This window comes from Trachypithecus francoisi, unplaced genomic scaffold, assembly GCF_009764315.1.
Source record: "Trachypithecus francoisi isolate TF-2019V2 unplaced genomic scaffold, Tfra_2.0 Lachesis_group5, whole genome shotgun sequence".
Lineage (NCBI taxonomy): Eukaryota > Metazoa > Chordata > Mammalia > Primates > Cercopithecidae > Trachypithecus > Trachypithecus francoisi.
The window spans coordinates 42,436,538-42,450,658 of NW_022681470.1; the positions used below are offsets into that span (position 1 = coordinate 42,436,538).

Genomic DNA, 14,121 nt, shown 5'->3' on the forward strand with positions numbered 1-14,121 from the left:
CAGTTTCAAATAGAATATTAATATTGTATTTGAATTACATGTAATAGTAATATTGATAATTATGATTCATTGAGCATTTTCTGTACACTGTGCAACTGTGTAAATAATTTACAGGTTGTAGCTCATCTAAACCCTCCTCATTAGGCCAGACTCCTTGCTTGAGGCTAGGAGTTCGTGACCAGCCTGGGCAACCTAGTGAGACCCCCATCCCAAATAAATAAATAAATAAAGCCACTTCACTATGAGAGATACCAGTAAGTCTGAAAGTTAGATCTACCTTTCTATACTTTTAGCTGCCTCCATGTGGACACCTCTCAGGTGGCTCCACCCCCACATCTTGCGGTGCACAGGCTCTGGGACAGGACAGCCGAAACACACATCTCAGCTCTGTCAACAGCTAGCTGTGTGATCTCAGGGAAAAGTTCTTAAGTTTTTGGTGTCTCGTTGCCTTCATCTATAAGATGGGATAATAACAGGACCTTGACAATTGTAATGTGTGAAAAGTTCATATGTATGAATCAATATATTTGTGTTCTGTGGTTACCATAATACATTAACACAAACTGAGTGGCCTAAAACAAGAGAAACTCATTCTCTCACAGTTCTGGAGGCCAGAATATCTAAGTCAAGGTGTTGGCTGCACTCTCTTCAAAGGCTCTAGAGGAAGATTCTTCCAAGCCTCATCCAGCTGGTGGTTCCAGATGTTCCTTGGCTTGTAGCAGCGTAGGCACAATCTCTGCCTCTGTCTTCCTGTGGCCTTCTCTTCCTTCCCCATTTCTCTCTGTGTCAAATCCTCTGCATTTCATTTAAAAGGACATTTGTCGTTAGATTTAGGGCCCTCATGGATCCACCAGAATGATCTCATCTTAAATTCTTTAAATTTTTTTTTTTTTTGAGACAGGATCTTGCTCTGTTGTCCAGGATACAGTACAGTGGTGGGATCTCAGCTCACTGCAGTGGCTCAAGCGATTCTCCAACCTCAGCCTCCTGAGTAGCTGAGACTATAGGAGTGCACCACCACATCTGCAGGGTTTCACTGTGTTGCCCAGGCTCGTTTCAAACTCCTGGATTCAAGCAATCTACTTGCCTTGGCCTCCCAAAGTGCTAGGATTACAGGTGTGAGCCACTGTGCTTGGCAAAATACTTCATTTAACAACATATGCAAAGCCTTTTTTTTTTTTCTTCAAATAAGGTCACATTCACGGTGCCTGCTCTTCTGTAACTGACTCATCTATAATATCTCTGTGCTCATAATTTCGGAAGTCTCAGTTAATCCTTGACTGTCTTCCTCACTGCTCTCAAGTACTTGTCTGGCAAACCTGTTGATTCTAATTTCAGACAGCTCTCTTTTCTGTGCCTACTCCTGTTCTTAGTTCAAATTCTCATTAGGATGAGAGTTATTCTTTCCTACAGTTGTTTGCATTTCCAACTTATGCTCTGCATTGCCTCTAGGTATGTTTTTCTAATGTACACCTCCTGCCTAAAAATTCCAAAGGTTTTCTGTTGCACACAATTATAGCAATAATAGCCAAAATTAGCACTGGTATCTCTCCCATTTCACTAGTAGGGAAACTAAAGTTCAGAAAAGATCAAATGAGGGTCCGGGAATGGTGACTCATGCCTATAATCCCAGCACTTTGGGAGGCCGAGGCAGGCGGATCACTTGAGACCAGGATTTCAAGACCAGCCTGGCCAATATGGTGAAACCTGTCTACTAAAAATACAGAAAATTAGCTTGTCATGGTGGTGGGCACCTGTAATCCCAGCCACTCAGGAGTCTGAGGCAGGAGAATTGCTTGAACCTCGGAGGCAGAGGTTGCAGTGAGCCGAGATTGCACCACTGCACTTCAGCCTGGGTGATAGAGTGAACCTCTGTTTTGGGGGAAAAAAAAAGATTAAATGATATGTCCTCAAGATCACGTAGCTTTATAATTAGCAGAGACCGAAACTGAGCCCAAGTCTTCTAAATTTATGCTTTGATGTCCAGAGCTTAGTTTATTTCTTGAAGTATTCACACAGCACTTCAAAGTCAACCTTTTCCATTTATATTCCTGACATTCCTTGACATTGATCTGTCATTCCACCCATAACTTCCCTTGTTCTACAATAATTTTATGCCTTTGCATTTTGATTGTTTCTACCAGGAGGGCTGGCTCACCTCTTAATTTTTTCCTGACCCATTTTTCTTTTTTTTTCTTTTTTTTTTTCACGACTGTGCAAGGAAAGTTCACTTACTCTGCAAAGCTTTGTCCAGTTCCCAGGAGCAGAGTTAGATGCTTACTCCCCAAACCTCTGGTGGCAGCTTACACATATTCCCATTATAGCACTTCCATATCATCTTTTCATTGTTCACATGTCTTTCTGGACAAACATCTCACTGGTTTATGTAGCCCCAGTGCTCAGCTCATCAGGGATGATCAACAAATATTTGCTGAAATATTTCAGCTAAAATTGCAGAACTAAAAGAAATTGTTCTTTTAGCTCACTAAAAATCAACTTACCAGTCATTTGAAAAAATAAGAAATGTAATGATTAAGTTAAGAGGCAGAGCTCTGAGTGGGAATAATGGGAATATTGAAATCTCTGTAATAGCTCTTTTGTTACAGTCAAATTAGCGTCTCACACCTTGAATAGGTGGTGACTATTTCTAACTCTATTCCTTTACTTAAGCCATTCTCCTCCCACAGATGTCCTCCCCACTACTCTGCAGTTTTGCAAAGTCTACCCATCATCAAGGCCAAGTCCTATCTACTCCATAAAGGAGCCCTCTAAGCTGCCCATCCCATCTCTAACTCTACTGTGCTAGGCCTCACAGTGGCAGTTTCCTGACTTCATTGGTATTGCCTGTACACCCCATCTGTGAAGGAGTAAAAGCATAGTTAAATGTTTACCTAGTAATAAAGCAAAAGTCTATATACATTGTTCCATTTTTAGTCTTCAGAAAGTCAAGTGCCTTGATAAGTGAACTGTGTTTTGGAGAAGCAGTACACTGATTTTTACAAAATGAAACTTTTGATTAGAGGTATATGCTATGGTTTGAATAGATGTGTTCCTCCAAAATTCATATGTTAGAACCTAATATCCAGTGTGATAGTATTAACAGGTAGGGCCATGGGGAAGTGATTAAGTCATGAGTGCTCCCAGTCTGTGGCGTTTTGTCATAATAGCAAGAATGGACTAAGACAGCCTGTATTAGAATCTAACAGTTGTTCTGTGGCATTAAGTCCTTCCTACTTCCACAGTCATGGAACTTTTAGGTGAGCATGCCACTGCCCGAAATAATGACTCCATTTTCCATGCTCCATTGCAACTAGGCATGGCCATGTGACTAAGTTCTGGACCCTGAGATGCATCTAGAATTGTAGTGTGGTAGCTCTGGGGGAGCTTTGGTTAAAAGCTAGTGCTTATGTACACTGTGTTTTTCTCTTCATTTTTTCCTTCTGGAATATGAATGCTACCATCTTGGAAAGTGAATGAATAAATTAAAAGAAGAAGCCTGGCTGGTCTACAGTTGCCAGATTTAGCAAATAGAAACACAAGATGACCAATAAATACTGCATGGGACATACTGGTGTTGAAATGTTACTCAACGTTTACCTGGAATTCAGATTTTACTGAGTATTCTGTGTTTTATCTGGCAGCCCTAACTGGAACCCCACTATGGAATGCTACACCCACCCTAAGAAGTCTCCCAGGACTTTTACACATGAGGGAACTAGACTACCATTATATTTTTCTGTCGCTTACAACCAAACAGAATTCCACAAATTCAAAGCAGAAAAAGAGGCCAACCTATGTCCTCTCATACTAAATCTCATGATTGGAACATTTTATCATAATGCCTCTTTGGTGAAAAGACTATAGATCTGCTAAGTGCTTCAGGGTCACCAGTAACTGCAATATTTTGTATTTCATATACTCTTTTGTTTTTTAAAGAACTTTCATACGTTTGAGTTTATTTACTGTTTTCAATGATCTCACTTCTTAATTTTGCAGATGAAGTTCGGAGATTTGCCTGAGTTCATGTAACTAGTAAGAAGTTGGTGTGGGGCTTGAATTTGGAACTTCTGACTGAGTTTACTGGTCTTCCTGCTAGTCCACAGCTTCCCCTCTTAAATTGGTAAATTCACTAGGAATAAAATGGCGGAGAAGGTGCCTCCTGTTGTAGGCATTTATTGGAAAAAAAGAGAGGCCATGCTCTATCTCATACCCTCAGGTACCACGGGTGCAGCATCCAAGTCCCCTAAGGTTCATGGAGAATGAGTATGCCAGGGAAATAATGGCTTTAGCTGGGAGGGACCAGTACCTTAATTCTCTCACACTACTGCATAAAAATAGAAGTTATCGACTGCGAGCAGTGCCTCACACCTGTACTCCCATCACTTTGGGAGGCTGAGGCAGGCAGATCACCTGAGGTCAGGAGTTTGCGACCAGCCTGGCCAACGTAGTGAAATCCTGTCTCTACTAAAAATGCCAAAATTAGCTGGGTGTGGTGGTGGCTGCCTGTAATCCCAGCTACTCGGGAGGCTGAGGTAGGAGAATTGCTTGAACCCAGGAGATGAAGTTTGCAGTGAGCTGAGATCACGCCATTGCACTCCAGCCTGGGTGACAGAGCGAGACTTCGTCTCAAAAAAAAATAGAAGTTATCTTGATCGTATTATTCTTACTAGTTGCTGAAAGCCCTACTAACTTTTTGGTGGCTTTGAGTAAGAGTTCTCTTTGCCCTGCAGCAAGGAAGTCATGCCTCTATATAGAAGTTTGGATCAAAACTGGTTTTTCCGCCGGGTGCAGTGGCTCATACCTGTAATCCCGGCACTATGGGAGGCCAAGGTGGGCAGATCACCTGAGTTCAGGAGTTCCAGACTAGCCTGGCCAACATGGAGAAAACCCATCTCTACTAAAAATACAAAAAAGTAGCCGGGCATGGTGGTGCACACCTGTAATCCCAGCTACTTGGGAGGCTGAGACAGGAGAATTGCTCGAACTCAGGAGGTGGAGGTTGCAGTGAGCTGAGAGTGCACCACTGCATCCTAGCCTGGGCAACAGAGTGAGACTCTGTCTCAAACAAACAAAAACAACCATAACTCTGTTTTTTCAAACTGTGGTTTCTGGACAGGTGCTTTAGGGGTTCAGCAAACATTTGATTCAAATGTTGTTTTCATATTTATCTTAACCATGATATCTATAATAATAATTAATAGGGGTAAATAATGCTAGCTGTTGTACCAAAGACCCAAAAATTAGTTGTTTAACACAAGACCAGTTTATTTCTTGCTATTCCAAACCTATTAAAGATGTTCCCGCTCTGCAGGTGGCCTGCTACATTAGTCCTTCAGAAACCAAGCTCCTTCCATATTACAGCCCTGTCCTCCTCTAGATCCTCAGTTCTTTCCAGCGCAGTACAGTTGCTGAGCAAAGGGTTGGAGGGTTGCCATGGGGGCTTTGCAGGTGCCAGGCCTGTAAGTGGTGCATGTCTGTTCTACTCACACTTCACTAGCTGGAGCTTAGATAAATGACCACAGGAAGGCTGGTAAATATGATTGAGCTGTGAACCCAGAGAGAAAAGGAACTTATTTTTGTCAAGGACACAGCTATCTGTCTCTACGACAATTTTTAAAAATGTCTTTTAACTTTTTGGGTACTACAGCTTACTACTATGTTGCCAATGTTAATAACTTGTTTCAGTGCAGATTTTGGAATTAAACTTCTTTGTTTTATTTAAAGAATATCCTAAGGTTGCAAGAAAGGCTATTATAAAAACATCTGTTACCATTTACAGTCATTTATCTGTGGCAATCACTGTCATCCTTGACAAAAGTCATTGCAAAGACAATACCAAAATAAATCATATTCTAAAACTGATGTATGTTTATAAGTCATTCATGAACTCAGATCTCATTCATCTAAAAACACTTCCTTGTTCTTAGTGATTGACTTTATAATATTTAACAGAAATGTGAACTTATAAAATAAACTTATATTAATAGAATATTTTTATCTGTTCTGGATATATTGAGGTTGCCTATAAGGTTTATCTTGAAAAGGGTTCCATTGCTTAACAAATTTAAAACAGTGATATCTAAAGTCTCATCTAGCTCTAACATTTATAATGCTTTCTATTTTTATATGCCATTGAAAGGAAGACTAACTCCTGATTGCATATAAATGGTGCAATGCAAGTAAAGTTATTTTCCTTAGTAGAAAAGTTAAGTAGCACCGGGGAAACTGTTGCATAATGTGCTCCCCCAATATGTAACTTAAATAACTTAAATAAATTATTTTAGAAATTCCTAGAGACTTGAAATCTTCTGAGGTGTCTACCAACTGATAATCCATGCAAATAATTTCCACAGCGTGTTTGATATTTGCAAGTGAAACACACTTCCGCTTGTTCATAATTAAGCACCTCTCTCCTGCATTAACTATAATGTCAAGTGAGGGGGAGGTCTGTTTAATTAAAGAGCTCCAGACCTTTCAAGGATCAGCATTGATGGTCTTCTACTTCAGATCCCTTCTTGATGAGGTTTAAATGTCCTTTTTGGGAACTATGGGTTCCTTTGCTGCTCCTTTAAAGGAGTAGCCCCCTGCCTACCTCACTCAGAGGCTGCCTTGGGTCTGAAATATATTACCAGACAATTGCGCCATATATCTGATATTGCAGAGGCTATAGGTGCTGTGGCTTTTGTTTTCAGGGTTGCAGATGGAGATGAAGGTCATAATTCCTTTTCCCATGACTGCTGGCAGCAGCTGCAGGGTTACTAAGGGAACAGCCACAGACCACAGTGTGATGAGAGAAATAAACTCAGGTGACTCTGTCTGTCTTGCTTGAATAAAGCCTTAGAGTCCTGCCTTCATTGGGGAGTCCTTGCATAGGGCCAGCCAGGCTCCTGGAACCATCACTGCCCTCTACTGGATCAGCATAGGAGTCCATGAAGCCCAGTGGGTCATTCTGATGAACTGGGTGTTAGCCTTTGAGCTCTGAGGAAGTGGCGACCACAGAATTTATCCTCAGTTCACCTCATGCACTTATCCAGTGACAATGGTTTGCTTGGTATGACATCTGCTTGTACTGAAACTACTCACATCTGTGAGATCTGTCAGATGCAGGTTCTACTCAATTTGGTACACTTGCACAGAAAATACCATTTTGGGTTTGAAAGCAGATACATTTAGATCAGAGACATGAAAAGACAAAATGACTTTAGAATGCTGAAAAAGGCCTTGGCAACTCTGAAATGGTGTTTTCATTTAAGGCTAATTTGTATGTCAAAGCAGACTCAGGGAAGTCCATTTGAAAAAATCCCCTTAGAAATGACTATTATTTCTATTATGGTTAGTCTTTAATGTGCAGAACACTGTGGAGCTGGGACAGTGAGACTTGGCGGCCCATTTGCTTTAGCCACCAAATGTGACTTTTTTTGGTCCCCAGAATCACTTCTGTTACTTTTTCCAGAATTTCTCATTCTTATCCCCTTCTGCTTATTTTCAGTCTTTTATTTTGACCCACGCCTCTATTTTATTTTTTATCCAACCCTCTGCAATGAATGACAAAAATGGAATACCGAAGGAGAAAATAACTTAAAGCTATGAAATACATGTTTGATCTACATGTTCCCTGAAGAAAGTGTAGAACATTCAGACAAGAATAAAGTGGAAGGTTAGATCACCCTGTCTGCTCTCTGCACCCACCCTTCTCCACCTTGCTGAGTGCCTGGGGAAGCTGAGCTGCATCCAAAGGCCCCTTTGCCTTCTGACTTCTGCTGGAGTTTTGCCCGTGTGAGTAAAGTTGGACCTGACTTCCTTCCTGTGGGGTTGTAGCTGGCTGTCTGTGTGCCTTGACTGAAGGGCACAGCTGTGTCCAGCAGCCCTCTCTTTAAAGGTTCAGGAACCCACTCCCTCCTCCAGCCCCTTGTGGCCTAGGCTGCTAATGGGGCTGATCCTAGGAACCTGCACCATTCTTCACCCATACCTCACAAACAGTCCCTTAAGACACTCTCCTCAAATTTCCCAGTATACGAGTTTTATCAGTTTTCTGCTGAAACACAGGATGGTATAATCATAATCCAGACTTAGAGATAAATATGGGTAATAATGTTGGAGTATTTCCTTAGCTACCTTTATTTATTATCCTGTGGGATCAGATTAAATCATGAGTTACAGATGTAGCCTAATTCTGTGTGTATATCTTTATAACTTACTTTATATCTTACCCCTCCCACATGTAATTACTTATGAGAGTGACCCCTATTGTTAAAATCTTTCCTATCTCAAATAATGAACTTTATTTACTACATTTTGTTTCACTATATGGATAGAAGTGAATTTATTTTAGGATTCAAGAGCAACTCTGTGATCTATCTTCTGAATCCCCTCAAACTTAATGGCTCCCTATTTCTTATATGTATTTATCTGCTGGTTCAACTTTGTACGACAGAGGGTTTGACTGGCTCAGTGTGTCACACACCCCTTCTGGGGTACCCCTATTGGATGAAAGCTCAAGCTGGGTTGCCTCAAGGACAATTGGGCCTCTTTATGTTCAGCCTTTACTAACCTCAGTGGTTAAGTGACTTCTCCTAGTTCCCATCCTAGTAAATTGCAGAGCTGGAACTTGAACCCATGACTGCTGTCTCTAAACCCAGGGCTTATCTACTCTAAAATGTATCTGCCAACATGTAAAACTCAGTCTCTACATCTAACCACAGAAACCACAGTTGTAAGTCACAGAAGAATGTCAATTTTTAAAACATGTGTGTGGTTCCAAAGAAATGGACTACCAAGCCACGAAAAGACCTGGAGAAAATGTCAGCGCATATCACCAAATGAAAGAAGTCTATCTGCAAAGTCTACACACTGTAGGTTTTCAACTATATGACATTCCAGAAATGGCAAAACTATGGAGACAGTAAATGATCAGTGGTTGCCAGGGGGAGGGAGAAGAGATGAATAGGTGGAGCACATAAGATTTTGTTTTTCTTTTTCTTTTTTCTTTCCTTTTTTTTTTTTTTGAGACAGAGTCTCACTCTGTCACCCAGGCTGGAGTGCAGTGGCGCGATCTCGGCTCACTGCAAGCTCCGCCTCCTGGGTTCACGCCATTCTCCTGCCTCAGCCTCCCGAGTAGCTGGGACTACAGGCGCCTGCCACCACGCCTGGCTACTTTTTTTGTATTTTTTTAGTAGATGTATTTAGTAGATGTATTTTTTGTATGTTCCCTGGAGAAAGTGTAGAACATTCAGACAAGAATAAAGAGGAAGGTTAGATCACCCTGTCTGCTCTCTGCACCCACCCTTCTCCACCTTGCTGAGTGCCTGGGGAAGCTGAGCTGCATCCAAAGGCCCCTTTGCCTTCTGACTTCTGCTGGAGTTTTGCCCGTGTGAGTAAAGTTGGACCTGACTTCCTTCCTGTGGGGTTGTAGCCATTCCACGGGGTTTCACATGTTAAGACAGTGAAACTACTCTGTATGCTACTGTAATGTTGTATACGTGTCTTTATAAATTAGGAAAAATTCACAGAATGTGCACCTCTGAGGTGAACACTAATATAAACTATAGTCTTTCAGTGATAATGATGTATCAGTGTAGGTTCATAATTGTCATAACTGTACCACTCAGGTGGGGGATATTGACAATGGGGAGGCTGTGCATATGTGGCGAAGGGGTTATCTCTGTACCTTCTGGGAATCTCTGTATCTTTTGCTCAGTTTTGCTGTCAACCTAAAACTGCTCTAAAAACTAAGGTTTCTTCCTTTCCAAAAAATGTGTAGTTCCTTTTAAATTGGTATACTATTAATTTCCATTGCCAACAGATTTACTGTGTTTAACTCTAGTTTTCATTTAAGAAAAATGACTGACTTTTCTCTTTATCACAAATGCCTGCAATAAATTGACATTCCCATCACAGGGGCTTTCCCACTGGAAACCAGCTTTCCTATTGTTATTTTAAAGTAGTGTCAGCATCCATCTCCTACATTCAGATAATGTGGACACATAATCAGTTGCCAAACATATTTAAATCAGAGGCCTACCGAAGCGTTTCACACTTGAATCTTGTAGTGAAGATATAAAAGATTGTTTTTATTTAAAGCCCTTGAGATTTAGAGGAATAAACCAGAAGCTTAACTTGAGACTTTCAAAATCCTGAGATCTATCCGGGCATCCATCATACATGACAGAATGATTATACCACCTCCAGAACTAGGTGTGTGATGACGCACTGAGTTAATCTCCTTCTATTCCAATGTATACTACATATATCTTTTATTCAATATATTGAGTACAGAAACTTAAAGCTCAGAACTTTGACATTCTCATGCATTAATTTCTTTTTGTTTAAACAACATAGATAGTCTTCATTAGAGAGGATCATAATGGACATATGTGGATAGATTTTCCTGTTGGTTGTTCAAAAAGCAAATGGCAAAAATATGTGTCTCTATGTAAACATATTTTCTGAAATTGGGTCAAAAGGATCAATGACTAGTTTGTGGTGTGTGAGTCCTGTTGACGATGTGTGTACTGACCATTCATGCTTCCAGAGCTTCCTTTCTGTTGATCAGGGATTACGGGAATGATGTTTTAGAAATCTGATCACCTGGTTAGTAAAGTAAAGTCTCCCTGGGCAGAGTTTTGGTTTTCCCTTTGTCCTCTGAGGTAGATTTATTGGCAGCCCTTGTTATTTACACTAAAGAAAGGAGGAGAGAGAGATATTTGATAAAATTGGATAATCCTAAAATCATTTGTGGGGGGGTTAGAATTCATAGTTTATTTTTAGATAACAGATATGCTTCCTTAACCTCATTTTCTTTGGACTAATTTTAGACATTTATTCCTATTACTTGAACACACAGTGGTAAAAGGCAGCAGAGGCATTTCCAAAGCATGAAGGATCACGGGGGAAAAGAATGAGATTAAAATTTTGCCATGGATATTGCCATGTTGTTCTTACACAGTTAAATAACTTAGTTCTGTGAAATTTGCTCACAGTGTTGTCTTTTAAGAAGTTATATACTATAAAATATATATGCATATGTAAATTTTGTTTATGTATATATCTGTATACATATTTTTATTCCTTTATAATATAGTTATCTATTCTGTATTTTTATTACATGCATATCAACATATATAATTAGTAATATATGTTATATAACATGTATAATTGTTATAGTCCTTTATATGTTGTTATATGTGCTATATAATAATATATAAAGGAATAAAATAAATAAGGTTCTGATTCTGCCAGTGATTTACTGCATGATCAGTGTGGACTGGGAGTAGGGTGACCAATCATCCCTCCTTTGCCTAGGACTGAGAAGTTTCCAGGGATGTGGGACTTCCAGTTTTAAAGCCAGGGTGAGCTGTTCAGCTGAGTTCAGGGGAGTAGCTGTGGGCCAGGTAGGGGTGAGTTTTTTTGGTGGCCCAAGCCAAGTATATATTGCAAAAATATAGTGAGCAAAATAGTGGGTCAAGAAAAGGGCCAGTGGAGAGTTAAGGCGCAAAGCTGAAGTTCACAGCCATCCAAAGTTTTAGACATTGAAGAGTGTTTCTGCATGGAGCCAAATGAAATTAGAATAAGCTGGGCCCATTCTACGTGGATAATGAGGTATGGCTCTCCCAGGAATTCTATAATAGTCAGTTGGCTACTCTAAGGGTCTTCTCATTCAGTTCTCTCTGCTGCAGGGACCAACTGCCACAGGACTTACAGAGCCAAAAGAGGAAGTCAGCACTTTCCTTCAGGGGAGTAGATTGTTTTCATCCTATGCAAGGGATAAAGTAAACATTACAGTTTAATAATGAACTTTTGTTTCTTATTTTCATTTTTGAAAAGTACTGAGTATTTAATCTTATAAGTCTATAGGAAAATTGGTTGGTATTACATGACACTCCAAAATGATTTCCCTAAAAGTTACCCTCCTGTGGATGAAGGTGGTCTGACAGGTAGTGGTAGTCTGTGATTTTACTCTACTCTTTCTCTATGAGAAGAGAGGCTCAAGTTTCTCTCGGGATCTAAATGGGTAGAATATATGTCCAGCCCCAATGGGGTATATTGCCTCTCTGCATCCTCTGGCAGGAGAGGCACTACTCTGAACTCATAGTATATTTACTTAGTGTTCTATATACATTAAAAAATTTTAAAGTGTACAAAGTGGAGACTTTTGAATACAGAAAAAATAGAGGTAGAGAAAGAAGGGTAAATCTGGAAGTGAATCCACAAAATGCATGCTGAGAGGTTCTGTATGGTGGATGGGCAAGGACACCAAGTTGGCATTGTGCATAGAGAAAAACATGGTCCAATACGTGAATCAGTCTCCATAAGATACAACAAGCCAGTGCTAGAAGAAAAGCTCAATGCTTCTTTGTATGAAGGCAAGAGGGAAGTTTTTCCAGCGGGTCTTCATAAGGAGCATACTTTGAAATGTAATAAGCCACATTTTCAATAGTATCTTGACAGGCATTTCACAGAAGTGCTTTCTATGATGTTCCTCAGATAAAGACTGATGGCATAAATTCACAGCTCAATTCAATAAAAATTCCTATCTTCAATTCTTTACAGAACAAAGTAAGGTATGAATATACACATTTTTAAAAGTCATCAAAAGATGGGAAGAACTAAACGAGACGGTCTAGTTATGAAAATCTCTGCTGGCCTGGAACAACCCAAAGACAGATTTTAGAGTATGCAGCGGAATGTCTGGATTTTCTGTCCTTCAGACAATTCTGCATAATGGTGTTTCTAAAACAAGCTTTTGAAGTATTGAAAGCAATGAGTTTGATGGGATCCTGCCTGACACATACCTCCTGGAATTCACTCTGCTCTGTGGCTGACTGTGTCCGGAACCCATTGATAATTCCTCACATGAATGTTGGGAATGCAAGCACAGACAACACCTGAACAGGGGCCAGCCTGCCTTTTCTTGGAGGTGGGCCAAGGAATGGTTGTGGCGGCACCAAAGCTCTTCTCACAATTCTGGTTCTTCCCCAATGCATGGAGTAATGGAAGGGCCCCAACATTCTATACCTATAGAACATTATGGTAAGAATTGAAGTATGTGAAAAAAGTTAAACTCTTTTTGAATTATCTGGGTCTATGGGGGAACTGAGGTTCTTTTTTGACCAGGCCTTAGGTACATCTCTTTGGCTTCATTTTAACACTGTTCTCAAAATCACCTCAGAATGGTACCTGGGGCCTCCATTGACTTCCTGATTGTACTTTGGTTGTTCTATAACTGCCCTCCCGCTCTGAGCAGCTTGGCCTAAGTTTTCTCTTTATCTCTTTCTTCATTTTCTTTCTTTTCACCCACCTGCCTGCCCTTCCTTCCTTCCTTCCTTCCTTCCTTCCTTCCTTCTGCCTGTCTGCCTGCCTTGCCCCTGCCATAATTCGTACCTAAACTCACAGGCTCTTTCAGAGCTGTTAAGTAAAATTCTATAAGTAAAAACTCTCTGTATAATTTTTTTTTCACCTGCTGCTCAACCTACCTGGTGACCCAGAGCTCCAATTTCTCATAAGAGTTGCCACTACCTCTCTCGATTAAATTTCCAGGTTCATATTTTTGCACAATTGTTTTCTATAAACATGCATGAACACAAATAGGATTATTTATGAGATTTATTTCAGTCAAATTACTCTGATTCCAACCAATCTAAAGACATGTCCAACTTACCCATGGTTTTGGACAAGATGGGGTGGGGGGGACAGTAAACCATGTTTTTTATTATATCCTGTCTTTGACAGATATTAGGAGACTAGACCAGTATGGAGTGATATGACCTTGTTAGTAATTTTTTCTTGGGATGCTTATCACATTGTACAGAATCTCCTGTTGATCTTTCTAATTTTTTTGTAATCCATGCAAGCTGTACATTTCCTTGTCAAAAATTGATATTTGGGAAAATATTTTTATCCTGAGAAGTTCCCAGAAATAGAGATTTTTTTGAATCTTATGAGCTATGAGACATTTAACCAAAGAAAATTTTCAAAAACTATTTTAAATGAATACTCCATATATATTGTGCTTAATTTTTCAAGAGACATAGTATTAGGAGCACTTTTGACCAAATATCTGCTGTTCTGTTGATAACCTTGAAGCTGACCTCTTTTCTATTAAATAATTAGCATTTGGAACTT

At 40.1% G+C, this 14,121-nt stretch overlaps 1 long non-coding RNA gene across 1 annotated transcript in view; it reads right to left on the bottom strand.

Moving 5' to 3' along the window:
- Positions 1-5,247: 5,247 nt before the first annotated feature.
- LOC117075632 overlaps positions 5,248-14,121 on the bottom strand; it is a 68,955-nt gene continuing 60,081 nt past the window's right edge. Inside the window, exons 3-4 of the long non-coding RNA XR_004434071.1 lie at positions 10,517-10,677; positions 5,248-5,545 (exon numbers count right to left, since the gene is read on the bottom strand). This is a non-coding gene — a long non-coding RNA (uncharacterized LOC117075632). The remainder of the gene's footprint in view (positions 5,546-10,516; positions 10,678-14,121) is intronic.